Source organism: Bufo bufo, chromosome 10 (genome assembly GCF_905171765.1).
Source record: "Bufo bufo chromosome 10, aBufBuf1.1, whole genome shotgun sequence".
NCBI classification, from domain to species: Eukaryota; Metazoa; Chordata; class Amphibia; order Anura; family Bufonidae; genus Bufo; species Bufo bufo.
The window spans coordinates 43049387-43062141 of NC_053398.1; positions in this window are offsets into that span (position 1 = coordinate 43049387).

Below are 12755 nucleotides of genomic sequence, written 5' to 3' on the forward strand. Positions count from 1 at the left end.
GGGCACACGGCAGGGCGCAGAAGGAAAGGAATTCCATACGGTTTTTGGAAGGCAGGTTTTGCTGGACTGTTTTTTTTGACACCATGTCCCATTTGAAGCCCCCCTGATGCACCCCTAGAGTAGAAACTCCAAAAAAGTGACCCCATTTTAGAAACTACGGGATAGGGTGGCAGTTTTGTTGGTACTAGTTTAGGGTACATATGATTTTTGGTTGCTCTATATTACACTTTTTGTGCAGCAAGGTAACAAGAAATAGCTTTTTTGGCACGTTTTTTTTTTTTGTTATTTACAACATTCATCTGACAGGTTAGATCATGTGGTCATTTTATAGAGCAGGTTGTCGCGGACGCGGCGATACCTAATATGTATACATTTTTTTTTATTTATGTAAGTTTTATACAATAACTTCATTTTTAAAACCAAAAAAATGTTTTAGTGTCTCCATATTCTAAGAGCCATAGTTTTTTCAGTTTTTGGGCGATTATCTTGAGTAGGGTCTCATTTTTTGCGGGATGAGATGACGGTTTGATTGGCACTATTTTGGGGTGCATATGATTTTTTGATCGCTTGCTATTACACTTTTTGTGACATAAGATGGCAAAAAATGGCTTTTTTTACACTGTTTTTATTTTTATTTTTTTACGGTGGTCATCTGAGGGGTTAGGTCATGTGATATTTTTATAGAGCCGGTCGATACGGACGCGGCGATACCTAATATGTATACTTTTTTTTTATTTATGTAAGTTTTACAGAATGAGTTCATTTTTGAAAAAAAAAAAATCATGTTTTAGTGTCTCCATAGTCTAAGAGCCATAGTTTTTTCAGATTTTGGGCGATTATCTTGAGTAGGGTCTCATTTTTTGCGGGATGAGATGACGGTTTGATTGGTACTATTTTGGCGTACATGCGACTTTTTTGATCACTTTTATTACCTTTTTTGGGAAGTAAGGTGGGCAAAATTTCAATTTTCTCATAGTTTTTATTTTTTTATTTTTATGGCGTTCACCGTGCGGGGAAAGTAACATGACCATTTTATAGATCAGGTCGTTACGGACGCGGCGATACCTAATATGTGTAGTTTATTTTATTTTTTTAATTTTTATTCAGTGATAAATGTTTTTTTTTTTTATCTTAACTTTTTTCACTTTTTTTTACATTTTTGTGACCCAGACCCACTTGGTTCTTGAAGATCCAGTGGGTCTGGTGTCTGTATAATACAGTACAGAACAATATATATTGTTCTGTACTGTATTTTACTTACACTGAACAGATCTGTGCTTTCAGCATAGATCTGTTCAGCACCATGGACAGCAGGACGCCTGAGCAGGCGTCCTGTTGCCATGGGAACCTTCCCCGTCTGCTCAGAACTGCGCAGACGGGGAAGGGTAAGGACGGGGCTGAGGGGGGCTCTCTGGGGGCTCTCTCCCTCTCCATCGGGGGGCTGCAAAGCCACAGCAGCCCCCCGATGGAGAGGGAGGGAGCTCCCTGACCAATGACAGTTAACTTTTTCCATACAGCGGTCCGTACGGACCGCGGTATGGAAAGGGTTAAACGGCTGACATCTTCACAGATGTCAGCCGTTTATACCAGGGTGCCAGCAATGTGCTGGCACCCTGGTATAACCACTAGAAGCCAACGATCGTTCATGGGGAGGCGGGCGGGGGATCGCGATCCCGCCTGCCGCACCGCCCGCCTCCCGCAACGCCCCCACCGCCTGCGACACCCCCCCCGCACCACCCTCCGGCATAAAATCGTGCAGGGGTGCAGGGGGGGGTGAAAAATAATGATTTTAGCCACTCTAAAGTTTCTGATCCCCGCGGTCAGGGACCGCGGGCATCAGAAACTGCAAAAAGCGCAGCAAACCGCAGGTCTGAATTGACCTGCGGTTTGCTGCGATCGCCGATACGGGGGGGTCAAATGACCCCCCCCTGCGTTGTTACGGGATGCCGGCTGAATGATTTCAGCCGGCGTCCCGTTCCGATTAACCCCTGCGGCGCCGGAATTCCGAATTTAAGTCAGGACGTACCTGTACGCCCTTGGTCCTTAAGGACTCGGGAAATAGGGCGTACCGGTACGCCCTGCGTCCTTAAGGGGTTAATAATCGGAATTACATGACTGGGGGCCACACTGTTAGGTAATGTTACTGTTTCCATGCAAGTTTTTGGGTGAAAGGTCCTCTTTAAGGCACTTCAGAGTGGAACATTCCTGTTCTATTCTGCCCCCGTTCTGGAGAGAGGTGGGCGAGTCCTTCTTCCTGCAGCAAGGGAGGGAAAAAAACAGTTAGAGCCAGTGATAGTTTACCCCCTGTTAGGGAAAGGAGGGTTTTGAGTAATACTCCCTCCTTAGGGAAGAAAGTAGGGGCACGTCTCCGCAAGAGACATAGCCATATACCCAGTCTGATCACCTTCAGCTCTGCTGGATGAAGAGAGCAGAAACTACAGTCAAACTCCAGAGTTCCAGGAAGAAAGCATCCCCTGAGAATCCATCTGTGAGATAAGTCCAGTGCCTAGGAGAAGACTGTTCCTCCTCAGCTAGTCTGTCCCCACACAGCAGAAGTTACAGATAAGTGCAAAAGCTAATCCTGCCACAGTTACAGAGCTACCAAGCAGACGTTTATCCTGCAAGCTCCACATTTAAAGCAGAAGTACTCATTCCTGCCAATCATTGCCAAAACCTGCTGGGACCAAAAGACCAAAGCTGTATACTGTTTGGATGCAAGTTATTTCAAGTAAAGCAACGTTTGAACTGACATAATTTATTCTGCAAAGTTCCTCTATTACTCCTACTATCACTACAATCAAATTTATTGCCAGGAGTCCGCCGTACCCAGGTAGGAGACACCGTGACACAACTACCACAACACTACAGAGACAATAAAGGCCATTACACCACTCTGGCATTCCTAGTCTGGGACGTGCGTTATAACACCTTGGAAGGGCCCGGATAGTACCCTGCGCACACTGCAATTGGCGTCACGACAAATACAGAATATTATCCACCCGTACCTGTCCACTGCAGATGTATGGACAGGTCTTGCATATGGTTTGTGTTCAGGGAAATGTTCTTCTTGTTATTGGTAAGGACAGTGAGCTTCTGACAATTATGTTTTTGATGTCAATAGCACAGGAGTGGGGGTATGGAAATATGGAATTTAAATGGCTATCTTTTGTACTATTGGATCTAGTCCCCAAGGAACCCTCCTTATAATTTTCAGATTTGGGTTGTACAGGGCCATAAAGAATTTTTTTCCCTGGGGGGGGTTCAGCTTTCTCAAATTATAAGTCATCATCCACATCCCCCCCCATAACAGTGTCCGTGACAGTGTCCCTATTGTAAGACGGACCCGCCGTTCCTTATGTAAGTGACTAAGTGAGCTACTTGTGCAAAGTATATGTACTACTACTATCTAATAATCTATCACTAACTTACTAGGACTGGGACTGTCAGGACTCCAGATAGGCTCCAGGCTGGCTCCCGCTCTTCAAACACTAAAACTAGGCTGCCGGCGGGAGCGTAACGTGACGTCACTCACTACGTCACGCCGCAGGTGCATGCTCCTGCCACTTTATTAATGAAGGCGGAGCAGGCGCGTGACGTCGGAGTGAGTGACGTTACGTGGCCAGCCGCCGGGAGACAGAGTCATGGAGGCGGAGCACAGGAGCAGTGGGGGTGGTCTGAATACACTGTCTACAGTATGTGTCTTTGTGTCATAGTTACCATCTGTGCGGTCGCCGGTCGGACACTAGTGCGAGGCTGGCAGGCGACAGTGCAGGAGGCGGAGCACAGGGGTGTGATTAGGGTGTGCCCAGGCACACCCGGCACACCCTGTGCGCACGCCTATGCTGCCCGCCCTGCAGCCTCCATCACCTCTCTGTGTGCCGCACTGCCCGCGCCGCTATTGCAGGCCGCGGCACGCCCGGGCCATTCTCTGGCAGGTTAGGAGGACAGACACGCCCCTGGGGTTGTAGGTGATTATGAGAAGTACCTGATGGTTTTCTTGTTTTGCTTAGTATTGTAAGTGCTCACATCTTGATAATCTGGTGGCTCTGGCAATTTGATTTTTGTTGAGGAACGGTTGAGACGTATGCATATATCCATGCATGCCTGCAAACACGTGCGGGCATGTATGGTATATATGTGCATACATTAACCACAGCATCATGGGACGATGTGCGCAGATGTGCCCAGCATCTGCGCACGTCTGCCCATGGTGATCCCCAGGGGCTCATGGTGGCCCCTGTGGGAAATATGTGCCCCCTGGGAGCCGGGCCCCCTTATAATGTAGGGGCTTGTGCCCCCTTATAACGTAGGGGCTTGTGCCCCCTTATAATGTAGGGGCTTGTGATGTAGGGGCTTGTGCCCCCTCATATAATAATGTGCCCCCTCTAGATATGTCTGTCCCTAATATTAATGTATACATGTGTATGGATGTGCCCCAAGCATCCATACGCATGTATATTATATATATCCCCCACCTTCCTCCTACAACTGAAACCAGGTGCATCGGTGTGAATGTGCCCCAAGCATTCACACCGATGCAATCTGGCTAATTGCATCAGAATGACCGGACAAGGGTCCGGTCATCCTGATGGATACAAAGAGCTCCGATTCAACAGAATCTGAGCCCTTTGTTGTAATTATCCCCAGCGCCGCTGGAGATAATTACGCATGATAGAAGAAGGGGAGAAACCTCTCCTCCTTCTATTATGTGCATTCCGACAGTGCGATTACTATCGCACTGTCCGGAATGCTAGGTGCAGCAGGCGGGAGATCAAAGGCTTCTCCCGCCTGTCTGCCAGAAGCGCGTCCCCGATGTGAGCACCTTCGTGGCTCGGATGGGCGCGCGGGAGTGCGGGCCGCCCCCAGGTTTGGGGCCCCCACCTTGATAGGGCAATCGGCGCTCAGGACATCGCGGCCTCCCCCTCCTCCGGAGGAGAGTCGGCCGCCCTCCCTGGAGAATCAACCCCATGACGACGAGCATCCCTTGGGCAACGAACTGGAACCCCTGAACGGCTGAGTATCCCTCCCCACTATCCCACCAACGCTCCATTCCTGATTAACCCTTCCCAAACTCCTATCCCACCAACGCCCCTTATTATATCCCCTGATCCCCTACTGATATCTCTCCCCTGGTTACCCCTGGAACCCTATACACCCCTGGTTACCCCTGGAACCCTATATATCCCCTGATCCCCTACTGATATCTCTCCCTTGGTTACCCCTGGAACCCTATACACCCCTGGTTACCTCTGGAACCCTATATATCCCCTGATCCCCTACTGATATACCCCTGGAACCCTATACCCCCCTACTGACCCCTGGAACCCTAAACACCCCTGGTTAACCCTGATTAACCCCTGGTGGTTACCCTGGTTCCCTGCCTTGGTTAACCCCTGCATTCCCCTGGTTAACCTCTGCCTTCCCCTGGTAACTACATTTGCAGGGTATACTGTGTAACCCTTGCATTACTGTGTAGCTGTATTTGTGTCGGTGGCCTGCATACACCCCTACAGTGCCACCGTTAACCCTCGTCGTACCCCGTAGGGACAGTGAGTAGTCAGGCGGGTGGGTTGTTAATATACTTGTATGTGTGAACTGTATAGTTAGTTGATGGGTGGAATTGGGAACGTGTAGTGTAGGTTAGGATTGTATATTTGTAGTGCTGTGTATTGTTAGTGTATTGCGTGCTTAGTGTATTAGGTTGTAATAAATACCGTTATATTTGTACCCTTTGTGTAGCGTGTACTTGTTAGCGGTAGTGAGTAAGGCGCATGCAGCTAGTGTAGTGATTAGTGTAAAGCATAGCAAAAGTATTGTGTTATTATTAGTATATAAAGGTATAAATGGGCGGAGTCATCAATAGTTGGCTCCTCCTATTTATGAATATTAATTATTGATATTTGCATAAATATTGGTGATTAATATTCCCCCTTTACAGTTTTCCACTATAATTAAATCGTATTGATAACTCAAAAACCTCTTTTTGAGGTTTCCAAGATGTTCATCACTGTCACTGTCTGTATAATATGAATATACAGTATCCAGTTATATCTGAAAGCTTGACTGGAGATGGAGTTTTTTTTGTGTTTGGGTGAAAACTGTCCCTTCTGAGGCATGCTGTCCAGACAGTTGGTTTCTGGTAAAGAGTTATTTCTATTTTACTGATTAATGGCTAACTGAAAAGATGATGACACAATTGCAAGCTTTCAAGGCTACTTAGGCCTCTTCCATAGATCTCTTTTAACCCCATGAGGACCGGGCTAATTTTCACCTTAAGGACCAGGCAATTTTTTGCAAATCTGACATGTGTCACTTTATGTGGTGATAACTTTAAAATGCTTTTAATATCCAGGCCATTCTGAGACTGTTTTCTTGTCACGTATTTTTATTTAAAAAAATCTAAATTTACCAAAAATTAGTCTTGTCATAAGACTTTAAAACCAATAGAGGGCACTGTTCATAACTCAATAGCGCCATCTATTTGTTTTCATAGTCTTATGACAGCTGAAAAACAAGGCAGATTATGCTCATTTGCATGTCTTTCCCATATGCCCATGTTTATGCAAATGAGTTTTTACATGACAAAACTGTATAGAAAGGTTATTGAATATTATGTTAGGATAATAAGAAAACTTTTTGTCACCCTAATGATATTGATCTATGTGTGCAGGTCCACCCAAGCCATCCAACAGATGCAAAATAACTTTGAGGTTTACTGGTTCTCAGTCAGATGAGAGCTGGATTGGAATATCTCATAGTGCACAAGGCTGCCATTGTAAGGTATGCTGGCTGTTATCTGTCTCATAGATAGATAGATAGATAGATAGATAGATAGATAGATGGCTTGTACATACCTGGCTTTTGGCATATATATTTGTGTGGTTGTCTATTGTATGTTGTAAATAATAGGAGTCTAAGACACATCTAGCTATCTTCTTAATGCTATTTCCCATTTTGATGGGGTTTCCATCAATTTCTAACCTTTTTTATGAACCAGACACCCTCTTCTCTTCAGAGTAGGGGGTGCCTGGTTGTCTCCGATTCACTTCCATTATACTCGGGTGCTTGGCCGAGCACACAAATATAGCAACGTGTTCAGGCCAAACACCCGAATACTTTGGTGCTCGATCATCACTAGTATCCACCTCTGAGAATCTAACTTTTTATCTCATCTTCTATTTACTGGCTAACATGGTACAAATATATGTTTTTAATTTAACAAACAGTGGAGAACTAAGGGACTTTCCTCTATTTATAACAATAGATGGGCTGTAAATGTTTAATCAGTTGGGTATGTAACTGCTGAGAACACCATCTTGAAGATGGAGGCAGTTTTGTTGATAGTTCCTGGCAGCGAAGCAGGCTTGCATGCTTAGTGATTCTCCATGTTAGTGAATCAAAGACAGGGAAATAGCTGAGAACTTCTTGTTTATGGAAGAACTGGAGTCTTAGCATTTGAATTACCACTGTTTAGAAAATGATGTCTATGATTGATAACCTCCTGAAGGCAGACCTGTCATTAGAATGTGAAAGGGAACTTGTCACCCCCTTTATGTTGCCCTCACTGAGAGGGTATTTTCCTGTTCTTGCCCAGATATTAAGGTTCTATAGTATGATGCTCTATTATATGTGTGAAAAATTAACTTGCCTGGACCTATAATCAAGGTCGATCATGTTCACCAACCCTCTAGGTTTATTTAATCCAAGTGGTGCTTTCCACTGCAATAGGATCAATAGACAGACAGTTCAAAAACCAAACTGAGGACTCTTTACTTCAAACTGAACTTTAATATAATTTGATGTTAGTGTATAAGGATGTGTTATATTAAGTATATACATATAACGCATGTAGTGAGAGAACAGCAAACATTAAGAAAACAACATCTTTCGGCATTATGAAATTTGTGGAGTAAAAACAATGATCGATCAAAGATTAGAAGATAACTTTTGTAGTTATTCCGCCTGGTAAGCCAGCACTATCTGTGTGATCTACCATGGTACAGTATAGTGAAAGCTCTATGAAACGACTATCTACAACTGTAGTGAAGTATGGCCTTCTATAAGGTCAGTCCTCTGAAATAATAGGGCTAATCTACACAAGAGATATCAACAAAGAATTGTAATGGCCTTCTCAAAGAAGTGGTCTTTTAGAGACACTTCAGTGTCCAGTATATCAAACTATTGTGTGCTTCACTGGTCACATAGAATGGATTACCAAGAGTCATTCCGTCAAAAAAACATTTCAAATAACATGGGATTGGTCAAAATAAATCTGTCTAAAGGGTGATCTTGTCCTAAATTTGCAATACATGTACTGTATCTCAGTCACATTTCAGAAACCATAAGTGACACAAATCAACTGATTCTGGTGAGCATATAGCATATTGTGTCCCTACAGTTAGGTTTGCAAATCAGTACATGGGAAGGACAAAAGTTGAAAGACATGTAATGAACAAAGTAGGTTTCTCATGTCATGTCTTTTTCTAATGTGGCTCATTAGGCCTCATGCATATGATGATATCCATTTTGTGATCCACAAAATATGGATACCATCCTTGTGCCATATCCTTTTTTTTTTTTGAGGACCCTTTGATTTTAATGGGTCAGTGGTCCATATTTTGTGGACCAGAATAGGATATGTTGTATAATTTGCAGAACGACCTTACAGATGCAGACACAGTACAAAAAATGTAGATTGCACACAGACAGTATTCATATTTTGTGGATATGGATATGGTCGTGTGCATAAGGTCTTTGACTGGTATGGATTGGAAGTCTATTTCCCATTGGTGAGCTTGAATTCTTACACAGTAGCCAATCTGAACAAGCAGAGCTGCCGGAAGGAGGCACAGGATCCAAAAGGAAAGTGCAGCTAAATTGTTGTCGAGGTGTAACTTGATGCTCCAACACCCAATGCAAAGCTTGCACAGGACCCCACCACTATCTGCCATTATACAGCTTGATACTGCATACATGATAACTCTCCACCCTCTAAAGTTACCCCCTGCTGTTACAAATGTTCATAGAAAAGAATATAATTAACACCACAACTAAAAAGCTTTAAAGGGGTTGGCCCATCTCAGACATTGATGGCATATGGCTAGGATATACCATCAATGTCAGATAGGTGCGGGTCCCACCTCTTTGACCCGCTGTTATCTCCAGAATCGGTCCCCCAAAGTGAAAAGACAACAGCCACTCATATGTGGCGACCCTTTCTTCACTGCTATGGGAGCAGTCTTATATTGGTGAATGGAGTGGTGGTTGCACTTATGGGACTTCTAAAGACAACATGCACTAATGCAATGTGCTCTCCTTCACTTTGGGGCCGCAGTTCTGAAGATAGGAGCAGGTCCCAGTGGTGGGACCTGCAGTCGAGCACCTATCTGACACTGATGGCATACCCTAGTGATAGGCCATCAATGTCTAAGATGGGCCAACCCCTTTAAGTGTATTACCACAGAATTCACTATTTTGTGTAATTTAAGAAAATGTTTGAACCCACATCTGAGAACAATATACACCAACCTCTTTATGGTAAGGTGAATACTTAAAAAGGTTGTCTGGGCTTTTACTATTGATAAACTATCCTCGGGATAGGTCATAAATATCAGATCAGCGGGGGTCCGACACCCGGCACCCGCACCAATCAGCTGTATGAGGAGATGGCGAGTGCAGTGCGCACGTGCTGTATCCCTTTTCTCTTTCTGCTCTCCGCTGTATGTCTATGGGACAGCAGCGGACCCCCGCCCATCTGATATTGATGACCTATCCTGAGGATAGGTCATCAATAGAAAAAGCCTGGACAACCCCTTTAATGGTATGTACTTATATTTCTATCTTAATTTTTTATCACCTTTTGGAAGAATGAGGGGTTTGTGACCTCCATTTGCTGATTCAATGTGACCATCAGATGGTGCTTTCACTATTATGGAGAGGTGGCCATGCTTTCTGGCTCTCTCCTTGGGAGTTACAGAAAGAGTGTGCTTATCCCTTTTCATAAGGCCTTAATCTGACTGCTGTAATGTTTTTTAAACACATTTTAGCTTCTGTATTACAGCCACAACCTCTGCCTAAGGCCTCATGCACACGACCGTTGTTGGGTTTCGTGTCCGTTGTTCAGTTTTCCGTGATTTTCTGCGGACCCATTGACTTTCAATGGGTCCGTTGAAAACTCGGAAAATGCACCGTTTGTCATCCGCGTCCGTGATCCGTGTTTCCAGTCCGTCAAAAAAATATGACCTGAATTGGACTAATTAAAATGATACTGCTACCTCAGTTGCTCTACGTCATTAGAAACAGTCCCATTTACTTGGGGGACTCCGTTTTTCATGACATAGAGAGATTATTCAATGTATTAATTTGGTCAAACAAAAGGGTAAGGAAAAAGATATATTGGCTTACAAGATCTTACGGACAAGGAGGACTAGAGGTCCCAGATATCAGATTGTACTATATGGTAGCTAATATTGCAACAATGATGAATTGGACACAGGTGGACCCTCTGAGCCATTTGGTATATAAGAGTGAGGGTGGCTTACCAGATATATTCACATTACTCGAATCAGGACAACTGGAAAGTACGCACCTATATAAAATACCATTGGTGAAATCATTGGTGAGGGTATGGAGTAAAGTCAAAAAGTCACAGAATTTAGAGGGGCAGATTAAAGTCACACCATTATGGTATAATAGGAGGTTAGGTAATGCTACCTTTTTGAAAGAGGCCAAATATTGGACTGATAAGGGTTTATGGCATATTTCACAATATTTTCAAAATGAAACACTGAAGGATAGGGACACATTATTAATGAATGTAAGGGAAGATAGACAAAGTTATTTTAGATATATTCAGTTGGTGGATATTGTCAAAACTGTTATAAAAAAAGGAAGATATAGTGACAAAACCACATGAGGTGATTAATTATATATTAGGCTGGAAAGGTAAGCACAAATTGGTGTCAAGCTTGTATAAAAAGATACGAGAAACTAGAAGCGAGGGATTTATTTGTAATAGTAAATCAAAATGGGGGAATGATATAGGGATAATAACAGACGATCAGTGGGGAAAATTTTGGTGTTTTAAACCATATCTGAGGAACCCCTCTCATAGGGTAACTCAGTTTATTATATTACACCGTTTATATATAACACCAAAATGGCTCAAGAAAGTTTCAGCTAAAATGCCCGGACTATGTCCTAGATGTATGAATGATAAAGCGGACATTATCCATATGTGGTGGAGGTGCCCAAAGATTCAACCATTCTCGTGCAGTCTGATTGAATTAATCGGGGATATTTTTAGTTTTAAAATCCAATGGACGGCTTCTGTATGTATTTTGGGTGAAACTTCCCATGAGCTATCAAAGGAGAATGAAATTATGTTATATAAATCATGTTTTATAGCTCGTTTATTGATAGCAAGAAGATGGATGCGCCCTGAGTTACCAACAATAAAAGAATGGGAAAATTTGATGAACTCCAATTGTATAATAGAAAGAGTAGGATACATTAAAGTGTAACATAGATTATAGACATGAGAAAATTTGGGCTCAGTGGCTAAAATATATAAATAAATAGATATAGATATACTTATATTTGTATTTATTTATTTATCTATCTATTTGTTTTTTGTCCTCCCCCTCCACCCCCTTCTGGTGGATATAGGGTGGGGGGATAGGGGTTTGGGAAGGGTGGGATGGGGGGAGGGGGGAAATAAGGAATATAGGTTTAAAGGTAATATAAGTAATGTGCTATTTACTGTAATGTACTGGATAGGTCAAGTATCTCCATGTAGGGGGTGTTTTAGTGGCAGGGGAACGAATATCCTACTACTTCTATCGGTGCAATTGTATTAAGCACTCTTACTTCCTCTTGGCTGATGCCTGATGTTTTTATTATGTAATTGTTAAATGTATTACTACTGCTCCTTTTGTACTTTATTGGATTAAATAAAAATATAAAAAAATAAATTAAAAAAATAATATATGACCTGTCCTATTTTTTTCACGGACAACGGTTCACGGACCCATTCAAGTGAATGGGTCAGTGAAAAAACACAGAGGCACACAAGATTGTCATCCGCGTCCGTGATCCGTTTTTTTCCTATCATTTTTTCACTTTTCTTGTCTGGTGATCCTCTAAAAATCAAGGAACAAAAACGGAAACGGATCACGGAACAACGGAACCCCGTTTTGCGGACCGTGAAAAAATACTGTCGTGTGCATGAGGTCTAAGGGATCATGCACACAACCGTAGCTGTTTTGCGGTCCACAAATTGCAGAACCGCAAAACACTGGCCATGTGTATTCCACATTTTGCAGGATGTGGATGCCAGGGAACGGACTTAAGGATGCAGACAGAACACAGTGTGCCGTCCTCATCTTTTGCTGCCCCATTGAAGTGAATGCGTCTGCATCCGATCTGTGTTTTTTGTTGGATGGCCACAAAAATACTTTCTTGTGCATGAGCCCTAACTGTGAGTCCAATGGCTGTCAGTTTGGAGTGTTAGTTTGGGTCATCAGACCTGGAGGCAGCCTGAATGAGGCTTAGCTTCCACAGCCTTGAAGAGGAAAGAAGCCGTGAGCAAGGACAGCCACCTCTCCCTTTAAGCAGAAGCAACAAGTGATGGCTGGTCGCATCTGCAAATGGGCCCCCATTCTTTTGTGAATATGTCATAAATGCTTTTTTTAACAGTCATCTTGAATTTTTGGTATGTGCACGTCATTTTTGAAGAAAACAGAAATAATCACTAC